A 23,602-nucleotide genomic window follows, 5' to 3' on the forward strand; every position below is an offset into this window, starting at 1 on the left:
TTCTGCAATGACATAATATTTGTAAAATAATTCAATTCACTGATATAAGAATTATACTCATAGAATGTTTCAGTGATCAATGAAACTGTATAGTATGATAACTTCGCGAAGAATGAAGCTTTGAAACATTTTTTTAATAGTCATATATTAAGCTGTGATGAAAAAGGATTTGTATAAATCCGTAAAACATGTTCCTGTCAAAAAATTCATTCCGAAATCAAAGCCAGTGGAAATACACCCACATAGAATGAATACTTTTCACCTTCTATAATTCACGATTTTATGGAATTCTCGGGAAATATTAATTGAAAGCATGATGTTACTAAAAGTTTCATAAACCGGCAGCCCCGCTTGAAGTTGCATGGGAAAATAACATGTTGCGGGTTAGACTGCGGCTTTCATACATTTATAATACGTCGAAAACATTGTCGAAAATTTGGTTTAATTGATATATTCTTCTATTTTAATAGTTGTCTTTTTTAAAATAAATTTTTGTATAAATTGTATATAGAATTCATAGCAGGGAAGCAGTTATGTTATTATTTAGAAAAAGGTAGACGAACATCTTTTTAAAATAAATTTTTATATTTTCCACGTAAAATCCTTAATAGGGTATGCAGTTAATGTAGCATTATTTAGAAAACCATACTAGGTGCACAAATTAATTCACAGTTCTTTCTTCATTTTCCCGACATTCTACAAACAACGAAAACACATTGTATTAAAAATAATCCCCAGATGCCTGAATCCATTAACCAATTTTGAATTTAAAACAAAGTTATAATTGATTAATTGCAGGGGCTATAAATTAATTTGTACACCTAATATTCGCTTGAATATCGCGGATGCCAGGAGAACATTGTTAGTGGAAAATCACGTATTTTTTAATCTAGAATTTTAATAAAGAAGATTCCAGAGGAACTACATTTTCTAATATTAATCTACGAGGTTCCATAGAAATATAAAAAATACGAATCAGTGAGATAGCTCTGATTTTTTCCTGTAATGAACTTCATATAGTTTAATTTGCGATGGTGAATGTGGCCTCTTAATAAGGAAAATTGAGGATCGCAGAACTAAAGAGCCGTTCTGAAAATATCGCGATTACTATTCATAAAGTTGAATGGCGGCACTAGAGAATCTTCGTAGGTTCATCCCCACGTGGCGCTATCCCATCGCCTGCTCTTATTAGTCTACCAGTTGACTCGTTCGCGTACCAATTTGCTTTAAGTTCGCCCGAGTGTAATCTTTCCATTAAAGTTTCCAGCCGGACAATAAAAATCCGCGTGGTTCGACTAAGACCGAGAGAGGAGTAGCCGTGATCCATCCACCACACGGGATCAATCGGTGCGAATAAATTTGCATTATCGAGATGAGGATGATCGACGGTCCGATTGCTTCTTACGAAGGACGCGTTTTCAATCGGCTGCGGATTAAGCGCGAAACCTTTTGTCGGGGGATGATGGACGTATTTATCGCCGTGTTACGGGCTTTATGGGCTTATCGCGTTCCATTTCGAATTGAAAGTATCCTGGCACTGGATTACGTTTCAGGATGCTTAAATACTACTCAAGAATATTCACAACATTTTTTTAAGCTCAATACATTCAACCCCTTAACCCTTAAGCAAGCTGCGACGAGACTCCACTCAAATTTATGCTAATAATTATGTAATGTGCAATTACTAATAATATTTGTGGATTAAGATGTGGATTTATATGATAAATTTATATGAAAAAACTTTATGGAATCATTGCATTTTCGAAGTACATTGTGAATGTCCACTTAACGGTTAATAATTTCCCAGTAGAAAAAGAATATCGACATTTATTGTATGTCTACAGTTGTATTACTGCTTTAACGTGGTGAATGTGCTTTTTTATTTTTATTTTAAATACAGCGACTCACAAATTAGTTCACAGAAAGTTTTTATATTCATTTCTTCACCAGAAGACTGCGGATTTTTGTACAAAACTATTGTCTGTGTGAAGTGCAAGATACTGGAGCTACATAGATATTTATTCGTTTTTTAAATAATTCTAGTGAGCTGAAAATAATACGACAGTATTTTGAATCTCGTTAACCCCGTATTTAATTTTGTAACTTCTAAACGATATCAATTCCACATGTCCCATTTTTACATATGTATTTCTGTTCTAACGTGGTGTTATTAACAACTAACTCAAATACCACTTCTCTCATTTTTCTGTAAGCAAAATCTTGATACTTAAAACACGTGGATATTATGTCACATATTCTGAAAAACTATTTTTCGTTTTGCCAGATGCAGGGTCAATAATATTTTTACTGTTTTTAACGAGTCGAAAATAGTAAAATTTTGATATCCTTCGAATGTTTTCACTGTTTTGCATTTGATCTGCCCGTCTTCGTCGTAAATGCATAAAATCCTCAGTCCATTCGTCAGATTTTATGTTGAGATTAATATAAACACATCGTGTAACAACATTTATAAAACAACAAATATACGTGCAAGGGTTATGTAATAATTTTTATTTTGTAAGCATGCGAATTTTATTTCCTTTCTATAGTAATAAGAGAGATTTCGAAGTGAATGTCGGAGGAAATTATTTTTGGTTTGCTGTAACAACAATTCGCCGAAACCGAGGGCGATCGATCACTGTAGGGCGCGTCCTTATTGGCTTCAGCAGCCATACGATCGCGCGCTCGCTTCCGGTCGATTAAATCGTTCCCCTCTTTTCTCTTTCATCAGCCCTCTTAGGGAAATCCTTTTGAGTAAGCCGTCATAGCAGGTTAAATCGAGCCAACGGCCTTCCTTTTCACGGAAATAAACCAAAGAATCCTGGTAATAAACATTACGTTCGTCGCTGTCCCGAGTGGCCTCGCTTGCGGAATCCTTCGACAGGAACCACCATTTCAAAAGCCATTCGAAGGTTGTTACGGAGACATTCATGAGAAATCTCGATCGAGCTCCTTCTAACGACTGGTCGGAAAAAGTGCTCCTACTGTTTCTAAGATGCACTAAATGCGCTACCGATCTTGCTCGAAGCTGTTCAAAAGAATTCCAATTATCGCTGACATTATCTTTTAGAATTTCTTTAACGCTGCAAATCTCTTGAACATTGTATGGGTGTCATTTTACATCTTTCTGATAATATTTGATTAAAATATGGTAAGAACAAATCACAATTTGTCGAATTATAGGCCGTACAGAAAGAATAATCAAAATTCATAAATTATTTTGTACAACAATCCTGTATTGGGTAATGTAACCACGAAGATTCTAAATCCTTTAAATCTTAACAATTTTATAGGATAAAATGTTGAACATTTTCTTTATTCTAAAATAATTTATATACAAGAGAAAGTAAATGTTTCAAGGATTCGAAGCCGATGTTTTATCCTATAAATAAGAACAAATGTTCCTTTTTATTGTACGCAAAAATTTTAGTCTTTTTCAATTTACTTTAATTTATGCACTGCATACGGAGTATGTTACCAGTCGATAACGAAGTTAGTTCCATTATAATTACAAGTCATTATGCATACACCTTGCACATAACATGTTTCTTTCATTCACCCATCTCAGACGTCAATGATGGTGCATTATAAATTTGAACAAAGAACTAGCATAACAGAAGGAACATCAGTAGAATAAGATGTGTATGGACAGACACGTGGATCCTGATTTGAATTTTCTGCGTCCCAAAACTGGAACAAAATCTCTCTCCGGACTCGTTTCGCGAACTCGTTAAAGGAAAGTTGCAGAAAGCAAGCGAAAAGAATGTAATTGTGAGACGGGATTTTTCATTTTGCGAGCGTAGCGTTTGCGTTGCATACGTACAAGATTACGACGTAGAGTTTCGCATCTGTCGCGAACCCGTCCCAGCTTTTGCAATTCCGTGTATACCGCGGTGTACGCGGCGCTCATAGGTGCTTTAAACCGCTGAGCACCGTGAAAGAAGTGCTCAGATTATGAAGGATGCTTCTGGCATCAGTACTTAGATTCAACGTAACACACCTGCGCGGTAAACGATAGGTCTGGGACGCATGAATGCCATTGAAGGCCGCGGTCTGAATATTTCATTGAAAACTCTTGCGTCTTCCAGCCGAGCCCAACCCGGCGTATTTTCTTTGAGTTAAGAGAGAGGCTTGTTTGTCGGTTCGTGCAGGCATATCCGGCAGACGTTTAAACAGCGAATGGAACCTGCTTTCAATGCAAATTGCATCCGGATTCCTATGCAGGTCTTAAACATGTCCGTCTACAATGTATTTTTATTTCTGACTGCCTTCATGGTCTTCGAACGGCGATTGACTAGAAGCGTTTTAAACGAGGACTATTAAGTTTTTAGCTATTTTGACGCTTTAAATGTAGCAAATTTTGTAATATTTCTGTATGATACTTGTTTTTGAAAATTGTTCTAAACAGTTGAAATCATAGTCACAATTATGTAGATTGACAATAACGAGACTGAGGAATTAACCAGTATATATTTTTTATTACCACGCTTATATTAGCTTGCCGAATTGTCGTTGTTGTTGTTGTTGTTGTATGCGTAAAATCTTGTAATCGAATTTTAAATCATTTCCCGATGAGCTAGAGACTTGAAACTTTAAACACAGCTCAGAACTGGATGACAATGCAATATTTAAAAAAACAAATTAAAAATAAAACTGTGCGTTCATGAGAAAAAAAAGATTTTAATATTAAGTGTCACACGCGTCGTGCAACAGTCGGTAGTACGTCATCGCATTCAGCGATCCCCACTCCGCGCGCTAGCGCTCGCTACTCCGCTACGCGTTCCCACTCCGATTCAACCCCACTTCACTGACCCATTTCGCACCGAAGGAGCTCAGTCAGTGTGGTGTTCCGTCCATTCAGTTCCATTTCGGACAATTTCGGACTCCATCATTCTTTCTCGCGTATTTCCATATCTTGCGTTTCGATATCTTACTATTTCATTCCAGTATTACTATATCTTGCGTTCCATTTCTAGAAGACTAAAAAGTAGAAAATAAAAAAATATATTAAAAAAACTTTCTAAAAACCACGCTTATATTAAAATGCACTAAAAAGAAGAAAATAATTTTTTAGACATTAGTGATTACAAATAAAAGCGTGGAGCGCTAAACTATATTGACGTAATCTTCGTGGGCGCTCCACGCTTTTATTTATAGTCACTAATGTCTAACAAAATTATTTTCTTCTTTTTAGTGCATTTTAATATAAGCGTGTTTTTTAAAATATATTTTTTTATTTTAATTTTCCTTTCATGAAATAATTGTTTCAATGAGGGGGTCGCGAGATATTTCACGAAGAAGAAGATATTGAAAATTTTTTAAGGATTGATTTCCTCCTTTCATGCGAGAAATAGCACGAGAAAATAGGGTTGTATTAGACATAACTTTCTCTACTTGTGTGCAAAGTTTCATAATTATTCGACTTTAGGGGTTTGATAACTTCCCTTGTAAGATGTGTCCTACGGATCCTCCTGGTCGTTCGAGGGTTAAAGTCGATGTCTCGATTATTTTGGCACGGTCCAAAAATTTCTTAAAAATAATCATGATTCAACATGACCTACACAAATGTTATGAACGTTTCCCTAGACGCGTTCGAAGCCAGGGAAGCAAGCACCGTCCTCTGGTTCGGGGTGAACTCCTGGCGCCTCGCGTCGGCAAACAAAGTTGGCTTGGAAAGAATGGATTCGAGCCATCTCGTATTGTTACCGGTTCAGACGGGGAACAGGTTGCTCGTGTAGGGTGTCGGGCAGGTCGCTTCACCTCGGAGGCAGATGCAAATCACATAGGCGTTTGAACTTCCAAACGTATTCATAGAACGGTACTCTGTCGCTCCTTTCCACCCTCTGGCCGTTGCTTCTGTCTTCGTGTTTCGTTCGATGTCTGCCAGGTGATGGGAACGGAAAACACAGTCGGCAGGGGCCGAGTCGTTCGGGTGGGGGTTGGTGAAACACAGAGGGAGTGAGAGGTTTGCCCGAGTCACAAGCGACATAAAATAACGCGCGCCTCGGGGGACGCGGCTCCGTTCCTGACGTACGCTCGTGTTCGCTCGCGTCGATTCTCGTGTACGTGGTCTCACGATGCGCACACAAACCGCTCGAACACGAACGGGCGACTCCAAAGAGAGAGACAGAGGGAGAGTATAAGGGATGAAGAGAATGTGTACAAGAGAGGGGGATTGAAACAAGAGAAATGGGTAGATGGTGCGAGCACGCGACAATCGCGAGAGCTGGTAGCCCCCATGCTTTAAAATGTCGAGCGCTTTTGTATACCGGGGAAATTTGCTCCTACGTTCGAGCAAATTGCGCAAAAGGGAGCACCTTTTTTCCGTCTCATCTCATCCTTCTCTTCTGTCTCTTGTCCGCCGTTTCATGGAACCCTCTCCTCTCTCTCTCTCTCTCTCTCTCTCTCTCTCTCTCTCTTTTCTCGTTTGCAATCGCGCCACCGTTTCGCTTTTTCCTATCGCTGTCTCTGTTCCACGCGGCCATGCTTCTTGAAAGAGGGGACACGGGTGAGCACCTTCCGACAATTTATTTTCCGTACTGAATTAGAGCGCTCTCAAAGTGCCATTCTCTGGTCACCAGCCAGCGGAAATGCAGTCGCTGCCGCTACGCTCGCGATTCTTTGCTAATTTACGGTGCATTATGCCCCACGTTGTAATTCGTTCGAATTGTCTATTGTCCGCCGAACCGGAGAGCCGGGTACTACACGAGTCGAATTCAATGGGCCGCGTGTTCCGCACATACTTCGTTTGAGTCGACGGACTTTTTGAGCCAATCGGGGAAAAATGTCTCCCTGCGGTGCAATTCTTGCATTTACAGATTTACAGCCTGACAGGTGCGCGAATCGAGAGTAGTTTTTTTTTATGTTTGTTACCGACCGTTTAAAGATATTTCGGAATTGGAGAATAATAATTATGTGGATCCTGTGACACTGGATCTGTGACAGATCCACCAGTGGATATGTGACAGTGGATACTTGCTAGCAACATTTATTATGGCATTATTTCGACGTTGATCTCAATGGAGTTTGATTACTTGAAGAATTACTGTACGTAGAATTACTCCGTAACTAATTGTCGCTACATTATTCGTTTATAATCCCAGAATCTCTGAATTTTAATCATTGCACTCTAATTCTTCAATTATTATTTATACTTGCTACTTCAGCGCGTGAAATGAAGTGAGGCCTTAAAAATTCATCTCGATCGATGTACTGCATTACATTTTCCACAACATGTCTCTTGACAACTAAATGTGCCTTTATCCAAATACTATGTACATCCTCTTAGCAATTTCACATCCCCCATGTTAGGTATAGTCTCTTGACAACATAATGTCCCTCAGCTAAACGGTGTTAAATATTTAATACATTTTCGCAAACGATAACAACCGCACTTATTTCTCTACACGGCGTTCGTTCCCTCTAGAATTACAGTGGTGCACAGTTTAGCGTCCGCAGTGGGGACCGAATGCGGACACTTAGTGAAGGGTGATTTCGATTCATGGAAGGAGAGAGTATCTTCAATCAGACACCAGGTTTTCTTTGGAACAAACTTAATTCTTTTATTCTCGGGGAATTTGAATTTTCTTTACGAAATATTTATATGCAACCAGTATTTTACACAAAATTCTCAAAGTTGTCCCTGGCTTTTATAGTGACTAATCGTCTAATGGTTAAAATAATCTACACGCTGGAAACGCAGTCCGAGGTCCCATTATTCGGGGATAACGGCGGACATTTAAGTGTGCATCACTATATTTCATTTCCCGAACGCTTTGGTCGGGTGAGGAAGTTATCCGGGATGAAAGATGACGGCGTACGGTGCGACTGACCACAGAATTTTGCCGGAAGCCGCGGGCACGTTTGAATGATTCAAGGAAACGCGTGACGCCGGCAGAACGGCTTCCGACTTTTTGACCCGCGTTTTCGCACAACTTTCAAAGTTGCACTGTAGATATTCCAAGGAAATTCGAGCTTGCGGAACGCTTGCAAACAAACTTACCATCTCCCCGCAATTATTCAGAGTTCACGGGCGCTAAAGGAACCGCGTATCAAAGCGAGCCCGAATCATTCGCGAAAATGTAAAAACTTGAAAGGAGTCGGTTGGCGGGCAGGGAGGAGGAAGTTGATACGCGTTGATCCTTTGATCCGAGGCGAGAGGCAAAAAAGTAATTCATCGCCGCTTCAAACGCCGGCTAACGATCGGGAAACGCGCTTCGCCGCGAAAAAAATATCGTCTGGCCGTGTGATTTCGAAGTTCGCGGCGACTGCTGTTCCGCGAAAAATTGTAACTTCGCTCGCACACGACGATGTCGTGCGGTTCTTTCGCGATGGTTGAGGGGGCATTCTGGTTTTCGATGCCATGCTTTTACCGATTTTTTTAGAAGTTTTACTAGGAAAACTGTCGAACCTATTGCATTAAAGTTTGGCACATGTGGTTATTCATATTTGAGGTGTATGTGACATTTTTTGTGAATAAAAATAATCAAAATTACTTGAGCTATACATTTTTTTTACAAAGTATGTTATGAAGTGAAATAATGTTTTGAAATAACACAATTGAAGATGACTGTTAGTTATGGTCCGAGTCACAAAATAAATTCAAAATCTTGATTTTTACAAAATGGCGGCATCTTGAAGTCAAATTACCAATTTTTTAATACTTTTCAGCTTTTAGCAAGGTTAAAAATTTAAGGAGTTGACGGATTTTATTAATTTTGGTTCACGCGGTACCAGGATATGTGCTGAAGATTCTCCAAAAATTTCAGGCCAATTGGTCGGCTAGATCTTGCGATATCCTGGTACCCGTTTCAGAAAACGAGGTTTCGAGAAATCGAGTTGCATTTTTCGAACGCCTGTAATTGCGTTAACTTTACGAATTCGAACAAATCCTTTCGTACACATATCCTGCGTCAGTAATTTTTATAGAAAATGCAAAAAACAAAAAATCGTATTTTTGAAAATGAAAAACCAGGGTACCCCCTGCGGTCATACGGTCACGGATCCAGCTGCGACCATGACGTCCGGATTTCCTGCTGTCGTATCCTCGGCTCCGGCAAATTGCGGCCCGCCAACGCAAGACGAATAGTTCGACGTGGAATGCATCGCAATGAATCCACGAAACGTCTGCGACACCGCGAACCTCGCGCCAGGATTCCTCTATCCCGACAATGCCGCAGAAACTGTTACTAAGCGATGCCAACGGCAGACGTAGGGTTAGGCACGTGGCATTCCTGCCCTCGCAGACTGAATTAGGGAAAGTGTTGAGGATCTGGTTGCAGACGAAGAAAGCCCATGGTCTATTGGTTAACCCCTGAACTACGGAGGATTGGAGAGCGACGCGATCAGTGGGTTAGGTTCGTTTTGACCTTCGCAAGGTTCTTGCGCATGTGCTTTCCCATCCATTTTTATAAAACATTATGAGATATCGTTTGGGAAGGTCTACATATTGTATTTTCCAAAAGATGAGTCAAAATAAACACGTATTGGATGAGGATTAAGTAGAGTACTCGGTTGAGCAGTACGAAACACGATAAAATTGTTTAACATTTGTACAATGTCTTCAATATATTGACTTCATTTTCAGGAAAAAGTTTTCTGCTTAACATTGATCTCCAGCCTGTTTTTGAACACCAGAAATTACATGATCATCTGAGATCCAGTACTGACACACTGTCGTTCTTGTTCAAGAGAAAAAGCTACATTGTATCCCATCTAGAATAACAAGTTCATTCTTCATGAGGGAAGCGTGTTGTAGACACGGAGGCCAAAGTGCTCTGAATTTTAGTGAAGTTTTATTATGTAGAATATTACATTTCTTTTACCTTTTCAAGAACACACATGTCACGACTGTATATTACGAACTAAAACAACAGTAATTCTTATATCAAAATCTTTTCAAGATGTAAAGCACATAATAAATACACCAGTATTAATATTTAGAAACCATCCAGTGAGGCAGATAAAAGGATTATTTTGTCTTTATTGAACAAGTAATATCTTAAAACAAACAGCAGTAGCACACAGACACATGACTCCCCACGAAGAAGAAGAAGGAGAAGCCGTTGCTATCAGAAATTTCAAATCGCGTAAAAACAGTATTGCAACTGCACCAATCATAAATCAAGGACACGGGGTATCCGTATAATAAATTCAATAAGCAATGTACGTTCCGTCTTAGTGCTCATGAAAGTCAGCCGTGAGCCAGGGCAATAACAATAAACAATGCACGAGCTCCGAACATCCATTAACGAGCATCTGCAGCGCCGTCCATATCGCAGGAGGATATTGCGCCTCTCGAACGAATCATGCAACGACGACGGTACGAAGATCCTATTAAAGTGACAAGTGACGGGGTACCATCGTGTCAGAAATTACCCGGCCATTCGAATATAAAGAGTAGAGGGGAGGGGACTGGTACGAGAACGAGTTTTTCCGACACGATGTTTAAAATCACAATTCCGTTTTCGTTCACGACAAGTTCTCCAGGGAGATTGCATTCGACGAATGCTTTCATTCTGTTCCAAGACGATCCAATGCGATTTCTCGTCCCGAATCCCGGCCGCTATTCCCCTCTTCCCCGTCCCTATGGACCACCTTTTAGCCCTCCCTACCCCGAATTCGCCACCAACACCGTAAAAGAAGTTTATCGGAGCGACCATTCCCGGGGCGAGCGCGAAAACGCGAAAACTCGCGAGAGAGAGAGCTCGCGGCCGCGCTTAAGGCTGCATTTTCTTAAAACTTCTCTAATATTTCCGGTGGGCCTCCTCCGTACACCTCGTTAAAGTCTTTTTCCATCGGCGCGACGCCCGTTTCTCGTTGCGCATGTTGACGAAACACTTGGCCTGCAGAACGCCATTAAAAGTTTTCATATATACTCCCCTCCCTCGTCCTCCCCGCCCCACCCCTCACCACGCCGCCGTCACACGCATACATACACATTATGTACAATATACGAATGCCAGGAGCAGAGGGAATCAGAAAAGTGGGGAACTCGTTTACGTCCCGGGAAGCTTCCTTTAAACATTCCTGATGAACGCTCCCGGTCCTATACCGTGTTCGGTAATACTTGATGTCGTTACTGTTTCTCGGCACGGCGCTTTTTCTTCGGTTTTCTTTCTGTCAATATTATCAGCAAATGTCGCCTGCATAAGCAGACGCGTCGGCGTGCTCAGGAAACAAGAGTTGACGTTTCTCGACCATACTCGTGAATGTGGGGCCACGGTATCGAGTGTGGACCCACTTTATGTTTGATTAACCCTTATTCGCTCCTCGTTCCTACAGAGTAACTGGTGATATAACCGAAAATGGGGCGATTCTACATTGATGAAATTTTTTTTATGTGTCGCCTTTTAATTTTCGCAGGAAAATTAGTTATACTTCCATCCAGGAGGTGATTCGCGAGGTCATTTCAAGTAACTTTTTCCTTTGCGGAAATGTTCTCTACGGCTGCGTTGATGAGTTACTAACGAAAAACGCGGACAAATCAGAATTATGATGTTCAACAACGTGAAACAATTACTAACGCTGTTGTTATTGACAAGAGTTCATTGAAATCAGGTGTGATCAACGTCAGTAGTATTAGCCAACAATAACATTGATCGTATCTAACACTGTATTGATACGTGCATTCATATTTATTGACCAGCATACACTATCGACGACGTGACACCTCTGTTTGGCAAAACATTACTTCGAATAGTAAATAGTATATTGTCTTGCAAATAATATACGAAACGGACGAATCATTTTTTGAAATGTTTTACTCCTCGGATCAAAATAGATGCGTTTTTTCTTTCTGAATATTGTAAAGTTCTATGAATTAGTAAGATTTCTCTTTGACTGTGTTGTACACTGTAATACCAGATAATGTTAAATAATTAAATAATAAATAATTACATAATAAATAAACGTGTGATTTTAATTGGAAATAATAACTAAACTTTTTATTTAAATAAATTATTATTTCTTATTTGCACATAAATTATTATTTCTTATTTGCACATAAATGATTATTTATTATTTGGATTGAGGTGGAAATTAAATAAATAGTTTTTGGTCTTCTCTTATTTCCTGCTTTTTTTTTAATACAATGAACACGTGCGCGTTTTTTGTCCGCTGTAGCAAACTTTTCAGGTATACCGCCAGTGGTCGGGTCCGTCCGATCGGGCCTAGCTGCCTATAAAAAAATACAATTTAATTTATTATATGTCAATACAAATAATAATTTAAATTGTATTTGTAAATAACAATTAACAATTAATCTTTTAAATAGTCCATTTAGACTGACTCAAATAATAAATAACTTGTTATTTAAATTTTTACTTAAATTATTGTTTATTTAAATAAATTTATTTATTGCCCAACACTGTGCATACAGATACAATAATACTGATTAAGCAATAATGTTAAAATGTATTAACCATCTTCCGACTCTCTATTGTGTAATGAATTCTAAAGAAAGTATATAGATCAGTATATTAACAATAAAACGACAATGACATCACACTCTGAAAGAATGCACAAACATCCACAATAATAATAACGGCATATAAAATTTTAAGCTCAATATTGAATAACCATCAAATGAAATAATTGATGCCTGTGCTGAATGAGACTTCACTTGCAATGGAGACGTCCTGATTATGTTATTAATTACAAGACCGTATGCTTCTATCACACAATATAATTGAACGTCTATTGTCTCCTGAATATTGAGTAATATTCAATGCTTGCACAAACAACGAACGTGCTACCGAATGAAAAGATACGTGTCTGATTAATAAACGATTTATAAAAATTTGCATCCTCTCTCGCGCTTCTGCTGTGTCTAAAAGTAGAATAAAAAACCTCGGCGAGCTCGATACAACGGAGTTTTATAGGGCGCATGAAAAATTTAGAGAGCAGCGTCGAAGTCTCTATAGGTTCGCGCAAGAGTCTCCACCTACATCGGCAACCCTTCAGGAAAGTTTCGGGAGGAGCACATCAGTTTGCGTTTGAAGTTACACTTAAAACTGGGAGTAGAATAATTTAGGACCCGCGGCACTCGGTAAAAGAACAATTCACTATTCCGTGAAAGAGTACCTTCGATCGCGATTGAAGAAAGTTTAAGTACTGCGAGGAAACAATGAAATCATAAAAACTTACCATATCCTCGATACTCTATAAATAAAGTGCTCTCGTTGTGTGAGTCTTTTAGAAACTACACTGATCATCTCTTGAAATAATTTATAGTATACTCCATACATACACGGTTTTCATTCATGCATCCTTACATTTATATATTCAATATATGTAATCATTTCTTTTGTACAAGTATTATGTCCTTGCACGTCTTTAAATCATTTTTACTGTATTTGTAACATCAGAAGTTGACATAACACTGATAATATTCTTCACACAGTATTAAATTATACATTAATTATTTCTTCTACTATTTCCAGTTCAATCTTTAAATAATTTTTACTGATTTTTAAATATTAAAAATTTAAATATTTGACAATATTCTTCACACACACTCTGTACGGTTATACATTTATACATTTGTACACTGAATACATAATTATCTTTTCAACTATTCTAGAAATATCTGTAAATAATATTTATCCTGTTTTAAAGAGGGCACTATTTAAACCTTCGTGTTATTTAATGGAATAACATATTTCTGTTTAACTAGGTTAAATTGCCTGCATTGTCTGCCATACATATTGGCCTATTAAGATCATTCGAGGTCAATTACCATCATTTAACCCCCCGTCACCTGCAATGTATCAAAATAATGATAAGATAACACCAGCTAAGATCAGACAAGTGGAATAGGTACGGCGATGGTCAGGCATGTGGTTTGGGCTGGTATACGGTCAGACAAGTGGAATAATGACAAACTGTGTCCCGGCAAGTGAAATAGGGTCTAGATAAGTAGAATAGCGACGATGTATGATCAGACTGGAAGGACTTATAGTCAAGCAAGTGAAATAGGTATGGCCTGTAGTCGGACAAGCAGTATGGGGAATAATAAGTGGAATGGGGATTGCCCGTGGTCACATAAGTGGTGTGAGACTGTTCTGAAACAAGTAAAATTGGAAATTGCCATAGAAAATCACTATTATTTATTAAAAATAAATTTGTGGCGGCACTATAATAAATAGACTGCGGATTTTTATGCAAAAGGAAAATTAAAATGAAGTACAAAATCTCGTCTTGCCGTAACAATTCTAATAAAAATGATACACACTGACACATTCTTTTACTATTTTAAATTTCATATAATCAATTTTATTATAAATGTATAAAATCCATCGAAAATTATAATGTAAAGTTTTCATTGCTCAACGATGGTCTACGGATAAAATAATAATAATAATTCATAAATGTTTCATTGAGAGCATATAACAATGATTTAATCTAGAAAATAGTTGATTTTAAACAATGCTGCTTCTGTTCGAGTTTTATCTAAACATTAAAAATAATTTTACAAATAACGAATAAAGGGAAAATCATTCGCACCTCGTAAGTTTATGCTGCATCTTCTCGCGGAGTTCCTTAACTCCCCTTAGCTCGCGTCAACAAACTCATCGCAAAACGAGCAACGCGCCTAGTTCAGCGAAGATATATAGTTCAAACATTATTATAGTGAACTGCACATCCAACGAAACAGACGTTCCAACAAAACTTGCTTAAAGGTTACTAGATATTCAGCAATTCGCAGGATATTAGCAACCGTGCAACAAAGTTCCGGGCACTGTCCATCGGCTTCCTCAGCGAGTTCAACGAATTTATGTCGACAGTTTGCAAATTATTTGGCAATAGGGACGCCGGTTGCAAGACCGTATGCAGCGACGCAACTAAAATCTAGAGAATTTTCCGTCGCATAGCGCGGCGTACAATCCGGTCGCGTGGTTCAGCGGGATCCGGTGTTCGAGGAATCCGTAAAAGTAAAAAAGAAAACGGTCAAATGCGGTTCGAGGAATCGTTCCTATGCCATCGGCCACGACCCTTGGGGTCATCCCTGCAGTCCCAGTTCGAGTTCCGCCCGCAGGATTATAGCCGGGACACCTGACGGCGCTCCCATCGCCTCAAAGGCAGAGAAACCGATATAAGCAAGCGAAATAAAAAGGCGGAATGAAAGGTGGAAAAGTGACACGGGGATCGAAAGTTTACCATAAACTGGAGGGGAATTGTACGACGAAAGTACAGTTCCTGCAGAAACTGTCGACCACTGTAATACATAACGCGTTTATAGCGCATGGGATTCCTGCATATTATCGACTGATCTTGAAAAATTGCAGACTCGGAGTCACTACTAAAAATTGCTGTACCATTATTCAAAATATTGTTAACATTATTCAATATTAGATTTTATTATTGAATTTGGACAAAAGGGGTAAGAACTTATTTGCACAACTAATACGTTAATCAATTACTAAACATTTAAGTATTGTATGAGGTATTATATCAATTTCATATTTATGCAAAGAAGAAAAGTAATATAGAATGGAATTATTCTTGGTCGGAAGAAATGTTTAAATTTCGAGTTAAAATAGCTACGAGTGCAAAGAGCTAAAATGTGGAAACCTTTGTGGGGGGGTCTTTATTATAATATTTTCTGCTAGGCTATTTTATAAGGACACAAGTAACCTTTGAATGGACTGCGGAGTTTTAGAAATTTACTGTGAAAAGTGTTACTAACAAAATAATGATAAGAATAATTATTTAATTCACATTCTATCATCTCTCTCGGAAACATGTTATAAACTGTCGAGACTCCTGAGTACAGAATATTATGGTTATATATTTAAGTAAACTTTGGGGTAATGCTACTGAACTAAATTTTCAAGAGAGGAGTATTAAATATCTTTTTAATAGTACAGCCAATGAGTAGCTTGACTAATTTTTTAAAAGAGGAGTGTTAAACATCTTTTTCATAGTACAGCCACTGAGAAGCTAACTCTGAAGCGCAAACAACAAAATAAAAATAAGTGCAGTATAACTTCAATTCTCCGTACTAATTAGTGGAACATGATTGTTCGGATAATACAACAATTACATAGTTTCAGTGCTGAACTCAATCCTTATTGAAGTGTGCAGTAAATCGTGTAGCGAAGGGGTTGGTTTAACGCAAACTAATTCTTTGTGGAAAGTATTCAGACGATAAAGAATTCGAACATCAGAGACCTGGATAAACGAGATACTACTGTATTTCATCCACATTTTGTCATCTCTGCAAAAACATGTTATCCACTCTGTCCTGGATCTTAAGCTCAGAATATTTTGGTTATTTACGTAAACTTTGCGGTAGCGCATAACACAGTCAAGAGAGTAAACAGAAGGATTTGCGGACAATGGCTTCCATGCCCGAGTAATCCTGAACCAACAAAGTGTTCCTCCTTCATGAACACCGCGCAAGAACGATCGCTCAATAGCTATCACGGCAGCGGCGCGGCGTAGACCGTGTTGTTCGGTCCACTTTAGTAAGCGTTACTAATGAATGAAAATCCGGATTGAAAACTTTTCTGTCACCCGTGCCACTCTCAAGCAATCGGCTTTGTCCGTTTCTCAGGTACGGGACGGCCGATGGACGCATGAAACACAACAACGGTCCCGTTTTTGCCTCCCAGGCCTCCATCCACTTGTCCTCCTTTAAAATGAGTACAGTCGACTCTGTCTCGACCCCGAATATCATGCCAACGATATCTTTTGCTGTCCGCAATACCGGCCACTTGCTTTCGCATTGTAAACTGTGATGCTGTTGCTTTGAACGGGTTTAGTGTTCTGCTTCTTTTTGTTTATCCAGGATTGCAATCATTAACGAGGACTGCGATCATTAATGAGTACACTGGAACGGGGAAAATATTTTTATGCCGATTGGAAGATCGCGGTAAAAATCTTTACTCTAACTTCTCAAAAAATATCCAAGTCGTACGATCTGATATTAAAATAGTTATCGTCCTTTTAACAGTGTCCGAATATTACTGTGGTTCACCTTATATTCCACGGATTTGTCATAAATGCATACAGAAGGACAGAAAGAAATGGTGAGACTTTTGAATTGCTCCTCCAAGCTTTTAGCACCAGTTATATGTGTGGGGTATTGTTCCGTCGAAAAATTGAATAATAAGAAAAACCTAGGAGAACGTTCGTAATTCTTAATACATGAAATAGTGCGTGTTCTATTCATGCGAACTTGTTCTTTTACTTTAAAACATCCCAGTTGTGAATGACACTTGTTTAAAAAATACGTTAACTGTCGAAATGCGAAATTAGTAAAACACGATCGAGTGTGATATTCTCTCGAACAAGAACGAGATGAAAATTTGGACAGTAAAAAGCTGTATTAAAACATTAATTTCAATATTGTTCACAAAAGTGATTACGAATTAAAATGTATAACTTGGTTTTTGTATAATAGTCTATTGTACAATAAAAACCCTAGCAATTATAAACGCCGAGATTTTAATAAAAAATGCGACTGAGCTCAAGGTGCAGTTTCACAGGAGGTAAATCCACGCGAATACATAGAAATAGGAAGGCAGAATAAAATTCTTTTGTATGCAACTTGGTTTATATAAACAGTCCGGTTTCGTATAATTCGTCGGGCTTGCGTGCTCTTGAATGCAGCCGCTTACCTCGTCTGACTATTGTTTACTGTTTCTACTGTAGTAAACCAGACAGTTTTATATACACAGTTCTTTTTCTGTTACTATCCTCTATTCATAAATGCATGTCTATAAATTAGAACGTTACACTCTTCCTCGAATAAACAAATAAATATCGACATCGTTCCTTTTAATTGCTCTATAAACAAACAAATAGTGCACGATAGCATTCTTTGAACGTTTATCATGTAGTGGGTGTATAAAAAGAAATGGTCACCCGTCCTAGGAGTGAATCTACACCTCTGGATCAGTGGACCTTTATCAAAATAACGGAAAATTGTTTATAACAAAGAAAATTGTTATTAATGTCTTTTTTCAAAATGTCTAATCCCACATGTCCAACAGTCATTCTGAAAAAAGATTCTGTTGTGTGTCAAATCGACACAATGGTAAATATCGAATGAAATGAAACGATAAATAATTAACTTTGCTAATTATTTGATTGCGAATACAGTAATAAATATTTACACTATATGTTGCTTGGATATTCGCATTATTCGAGTTCGTTGTTACGACAACAACACCGAAGGTTAAGCGTACAAATAGTTATAGGAGGCAAAAAATGCACGCGGATCGACCCCGTGAACACGTGTGACAGACCCATCGAATCGACAAGCGGACACATATGTACACTTATAAATTACGCCATTGACGACCGAATCAATTCAAAAGGAATTTCGTTGACAGTTTCCCACTCCCCTCAAGCTAACGTCCTTCCGACACAACCACGCCCAATTAACATACGCTATGGTTCCCCACCTAAATCAACCCTTAACCAACCACGAAAAAACCGAGGTGACAGTCGCAGAACTATTTTGCCCGAGGTCGGAGTAACCTCTTCACGTTTGTTGTCACGCTTTTGGGAAAGTGTGTTGCGCAGAGTTTACTGATGGTCTAGAAGTGTGGTGTTGTGTTATTAGGACGTGTTCGCAGGAACAGAACATTCTGAAAAATTCGTAAGTACCTATACTATTATTAGTAGTTTGTAATGTGGGATTAATATTCTGCTGTGTAACGATGGATATAAGGTTTTCTTTCATAACAATTCTTTAACAACAATTTTCTTTGTTGTAAACAATTTTACGGCAAGTTTCTTTTACAAATGTCCTTTAGCAAGGACGTTAGTTTTAGTTAAAGATATACAGTTACTCGAATTAATATTCGGACGCTCTGAAAAAGACGAGAACTTTTTAAATATTGTACTATACGATTTGAACTTTTTTGGGAAGCTAGAGCAATTAGTTTACTACAGGATGTGAAAAGAAATTTTTTCAAAAATTGAAATTGATCGGAATTGTTGAAAAAATACTAAAAGTTGCATTTTCAACTCTTTTATGTGGGCCTATATGGAAAATTTAGGAAACACGTTTTGTCGATCTGTATCAATTAAACATATTCTGAAAATTTCGTCAAAATCGGTCGATGTTGCAATGAGCTACAAACGTTTAAAGATAGTAAAAATTGCAGATTTTCACGATTTTCGGCCTAAGAATTCTTACATCTTTCAATGCTTGTCGTTTTTTCCCGCATCAACCGATTTCGATGAAACTTTCACAGTACATGTAATTGTCACATACCTACAAAACGTATTTTTACATTAAAAAAGTTGTAAAATGCAACTTTTAGTATTTTTTCTACAATTCCGATCAATTGCTATTTTTGAAAACATTTCTTTTCACATCCTGTAGTGAACTAATTGTTCTAGCTTCCTAAAAAAAGTTCAAGTCGTATAGTACTATATTTAAAAAGTTATCGTCCTTTTTAGAGCGTCCGAATATTGATTCTAGTAACTGTAAATTACCGTTTCATTTCTGTTTCTGAAGAGTAATCTCTAACTATTACATGAATTCACATTTCACGGAGTTATTAGAAATATTAGGTTGGCAACTAAATTCGCGAACTTTTGTTTCGTAATTTCTTTATTGTATCATTATAGCCTGATTCAGTGACCATTTCTTTTGAACTGTATATCATTGGAAAGCTCTGAATTTTGCGATTAATTTGATATAAAATACTCGTGCTTAAAAAATATATAGAAAGTACTTTGTTTGAGAAAATGTGGAGGTCCCGAACTTAGTCGCCAACCTAATATATTAAGAAGAATTTTGTAAGTATTAAAATTCGTATAAAATGTTTCTATATTTCTTCCAATCACCTTCGAATTTTTAAAATCGTCTGGCCTGACAAGCTGTTCCGCATAAATAAATAATGAAACCGGTCGATTGCTAATTGAACATCTTCGACGGAATGGGAACTTTGGAGATTTCTGTAGCACGTTGTTGAATCGTTAATTGGGTCTCCGGATCATGGGCCGAAATCGATTTATTTCCGGCTGGGATGCAGAAGTGATCTCGGCCAGAGCAATTGCAGCGATCGAACGATCGGTAATTAATTTATAGACTCTGCACGAGTCTCGTTATATCCTTCGATTAACTTGAAAATGATAATCTCGTACTCGTAATTACTTAACAATGCTGTCTGTCCTTTGACGAAACCACTGAGTTGTCCTAGATTCTATAATTGCAAAAATCCTCTTGACCTTGTTCAATTTGATTTATATTAAAATTTCTAATGCTTAACAACGAATCATTTTTATAGTAATTGAATAAATCGTTCATTCATAAGAAAAGTGACATAAGTTTAAAAAGAAGAAAGTTTTACAAGAGCGCCATTTGCAAATTACTTAAAATTGCTAATTTTTTCATTGTATATAACCAACTTAGAAATTGTTGTTATTTAGATACTCGTTTAATAGTCGTGCACATCCGTTATAAAGTACACTACAATTTATATACTTAGTATTATAATATTTTTTAGAAATATATTTTGAGTTGTGTCACTTTCCTTTTGAATGAACGAAATATTCTCATTTGTTCTGACCGATTTAATCATCGACTTCAATTTTTCATCGATTTTGTAAGTCAAACACAAGAATCACGTATTATGCAGGTTTGAAACTCGATTATCAATTCATTAAGGGCAGAACGGATTATTAATGGGTATGCTGCACATTGTTGCGTCCATGATTCTCTGTAATTTTGTGCATTCCGACCTCTGTTGCGAGGATATACAGGAAATTGTGTTGCAACCGAAAAGCAGATTATTCTTTATGCAAACGTGAATCGAAAATGTAAAGTGAAAATATTTCATAGCACGGTTCATTTCCGAGATAATTAATTTCAAAAATTCATCGGATACGCGCGTCTCGGAACGCGATTTCTGAATGTGTCTGTTCACTGCTGACGTATTTCGAAACGTTAAAAATGACGGTGCCCAGCTTATTGTTAGAAATCAATTATATGATAGAACTATGCACCACCTAAATTATAAAACATTCTACACAATGCAAACGTCAAAAATAAAATCGGGAAAATTGTTGTACCGACCGTTCTATCGATTGTTACCTCAAAAAAGCTGTTTTCTCACAACAATGGTCGTTAAAAAAATACGAATATTTATCGAGCACGTTGATAAAAATTCAATAGAATATTTTTTTGTGTGGAAAACTCTTGACAATAAAGTCGAGACTCTTTCTATTACGTGGTGAACATCCATCATATGCTTTGTTTACACAAACATCGAACATTCATTTTCAAAGAAAACCGCAAAATCTAGTGCAGACAGGTGATTTTTTATTCGAAATACAATAAAATCGTGACAAAAAATCGCAAATCAACTTTTGTAGGTCATCGTAATGGGGAGACTCCCATAAAAAAGATCAAATTTAAATGGATGTGTAACAAAATTGTTTAAAGTCTGTACAGTCGTTACTCTCACTATGAATCCACGTTTATAGTGAGATTATTATTAACATTTATAGTTTATCTTATTTTGTCACGTTTAGTGGACGTAAAACTCGCAAATACAGTAGACGCTCGTATTTTGACTCGGCAAATTGAATAAGAACAGATTAACAAATTAGTTAACAATCCTTTTTAACATATTACAAATTAAATTAAATTTGAAAAATTGTTTCGTACATTCACTGTTAACAAATCTCACTCGAGGTTTCACAAATTTAACACAAAACCACGGATCAAATAATCGTTTATTAACATTGTATGTTTCGATTTATTGAGATGAAATGAAATGATTGATTTCTATTCAATGACCTATCACAATAAACAGACAAAATAAAAATATCCCGTCTCGATTGTGGGAAGCAGAAGTAAAATAAAATTGATTTCACCCAATAACAGTCTTTTTACGTTGCAAGCAAGATAACATTCTTAGATTTTTTGTATTTTTCACTGTATTGTATTTCAACGAGTTAATTTCTTCATAAATGGATAAAAATCCGAAGTCTAATAATAAATATAAATCGAAATAAATTCAATCTTGTCATTCGTATAAGGCAACACGTGTCAGTCACTTTTCGCAAGTAGGTTTAGCGCTGCATAAAAAGAAAGAAATAAAGGAAATAATAAAAACCCGTGCAATAAAGTCGCAGCTGATAGTCGTTGTCTGTTCTCCGGGTTTCGTGTGTACGTCGCATTCGGTATAGTGTTCATCGATGTCCCGGCGAGTATCGGCAGCCATCGATGGGGCGCACGTAAGAAATCCGTGTGCCCGTCCCAGACACATCTATTTGGAAGGTGAAATTACAGGCCGGGGTAGCGTGATGGTTTACCGTGCGACGATTCCCGCGTGTCGGGGTCGCATCAACATACATATGCATGGTTCGCTACCACGTATTTCCATATGTATGCGTTTTCGTCTTGGAAAAGTTTTGTAAGCGTGCCCCGGACGTCACCCCCGTGCCACGCCGTGCCTGCCTCTGTCTTTCCGGAAGAATTACCAGGGCCGCGTTACGTGAAACCCGGAAACGAACCGCGTCGTCATCCTCCACTGCCATACAGCGTGCAGTGGCTGTGCCAGTGTTAATGTCTCCGAACGGTCGATGCACCGGGGTTGCAACCCCCTATCGCACGCTTATCACGTACACACGAGCGTGTTACGGGACTGGATTCATTTTCAACGCGACGCGTTTGTTACCGATCCCGAGCGACTTGCGAATCGTTCGACTATTCTCTCTTCGTTCCCGGTTATCTTCCTCGACTATTATTATTATTTCAAGCTTCGAAGCTTCGTCTCGCGTTCACCTAATTTGATAAAAGCCACTGTTCGAAACCAGGTTTTGACGGAATTCAATTAATTTTCTCTCGCGCACCCGCAGTGCAATGCGTCGTTACCGATCCCGAACTACTTGCGAATTGTTCAACTATTGTCCCATATCAAAGGGAAATAACTTCGACAACTTTCAATAGTCTATTAAGAATTATTTATTTAATAAATGACGAACTGTAATTCTAAATTTTAGGTATGCATATTGAAGGTAAAAGAATGCTCCTCTCTCATTAAAAATAAAGTTTCTTGAAAATATTAACCACTTGCCCTACCATTTATTTTACGGTATTAGAGATTAGAATTCTTTTGGAGTTCGTAATTTCTTAAAAAAGGAAAAAATTTATATCTACTTTATGCCTATATATTCGCCAATAGCTTACATCAACCTAACCAAAGTAGAATTTGATTTCGGTTTAAAGGAATCTAATAGCACGCATATTTATCGGACTCTGTTCAGAATTTTTAACACGAGTCAGACACGATATTGTAGGGCACGGGGTTAAATAGGTTCGGCAAGGTTCACAAAAGAAAATTAATCATTTTCTCTTAATTATAATTTTTATTAAATTTCATTAGTATCGACATTTTTGGCATTGCTAAACATTCTAGAGAGTAATGTAGATGCATTAAATACCGATATGAGACCAGTCATTTTTTATCAAATGAACTATATGAGCCGCTCGGACTACTGTGTCCCGGATCCCAGATCAATGCAAGAGTAGAATACTCGACAAGAAAGCGCAAGAAAATCGGTTTTCGGACTGGAGCTTAATATATACCGTGTCAAATATTTATTCGACGATAGAGCAGTGGGGTTCGGG

The 23,602-nt window shown here is 37.8% G+C and overlaps 1 protein-coding gene across 5 annotated transcripts in view; it reads right to left on the reverse strand.

Moving 5' to 3' along the window:
- LOC143211885 (discoidin domain-containing receptor 2) overlaps positions 1 to 23,602 on the reverse strand; it is a 203,333-nt gene that overhangs the window by 55,287 nt on the left and 124,444 nt on the right. The window lies entirely within an intron of this gene.

Source organism: Lasioglossum baleicum, chromosome 9 (assembly GCF_051020765.1).
Source record: "Lasioglossum baleicum chromosome 9, iyLasBale1, whole genome shotgun sequence".
NCBI lineage: Eukaryota > Metazoa > Arthropoda > Insecta > Hymenoptera > Halictidae > Lasioglossum > Lasioglossum baleicum.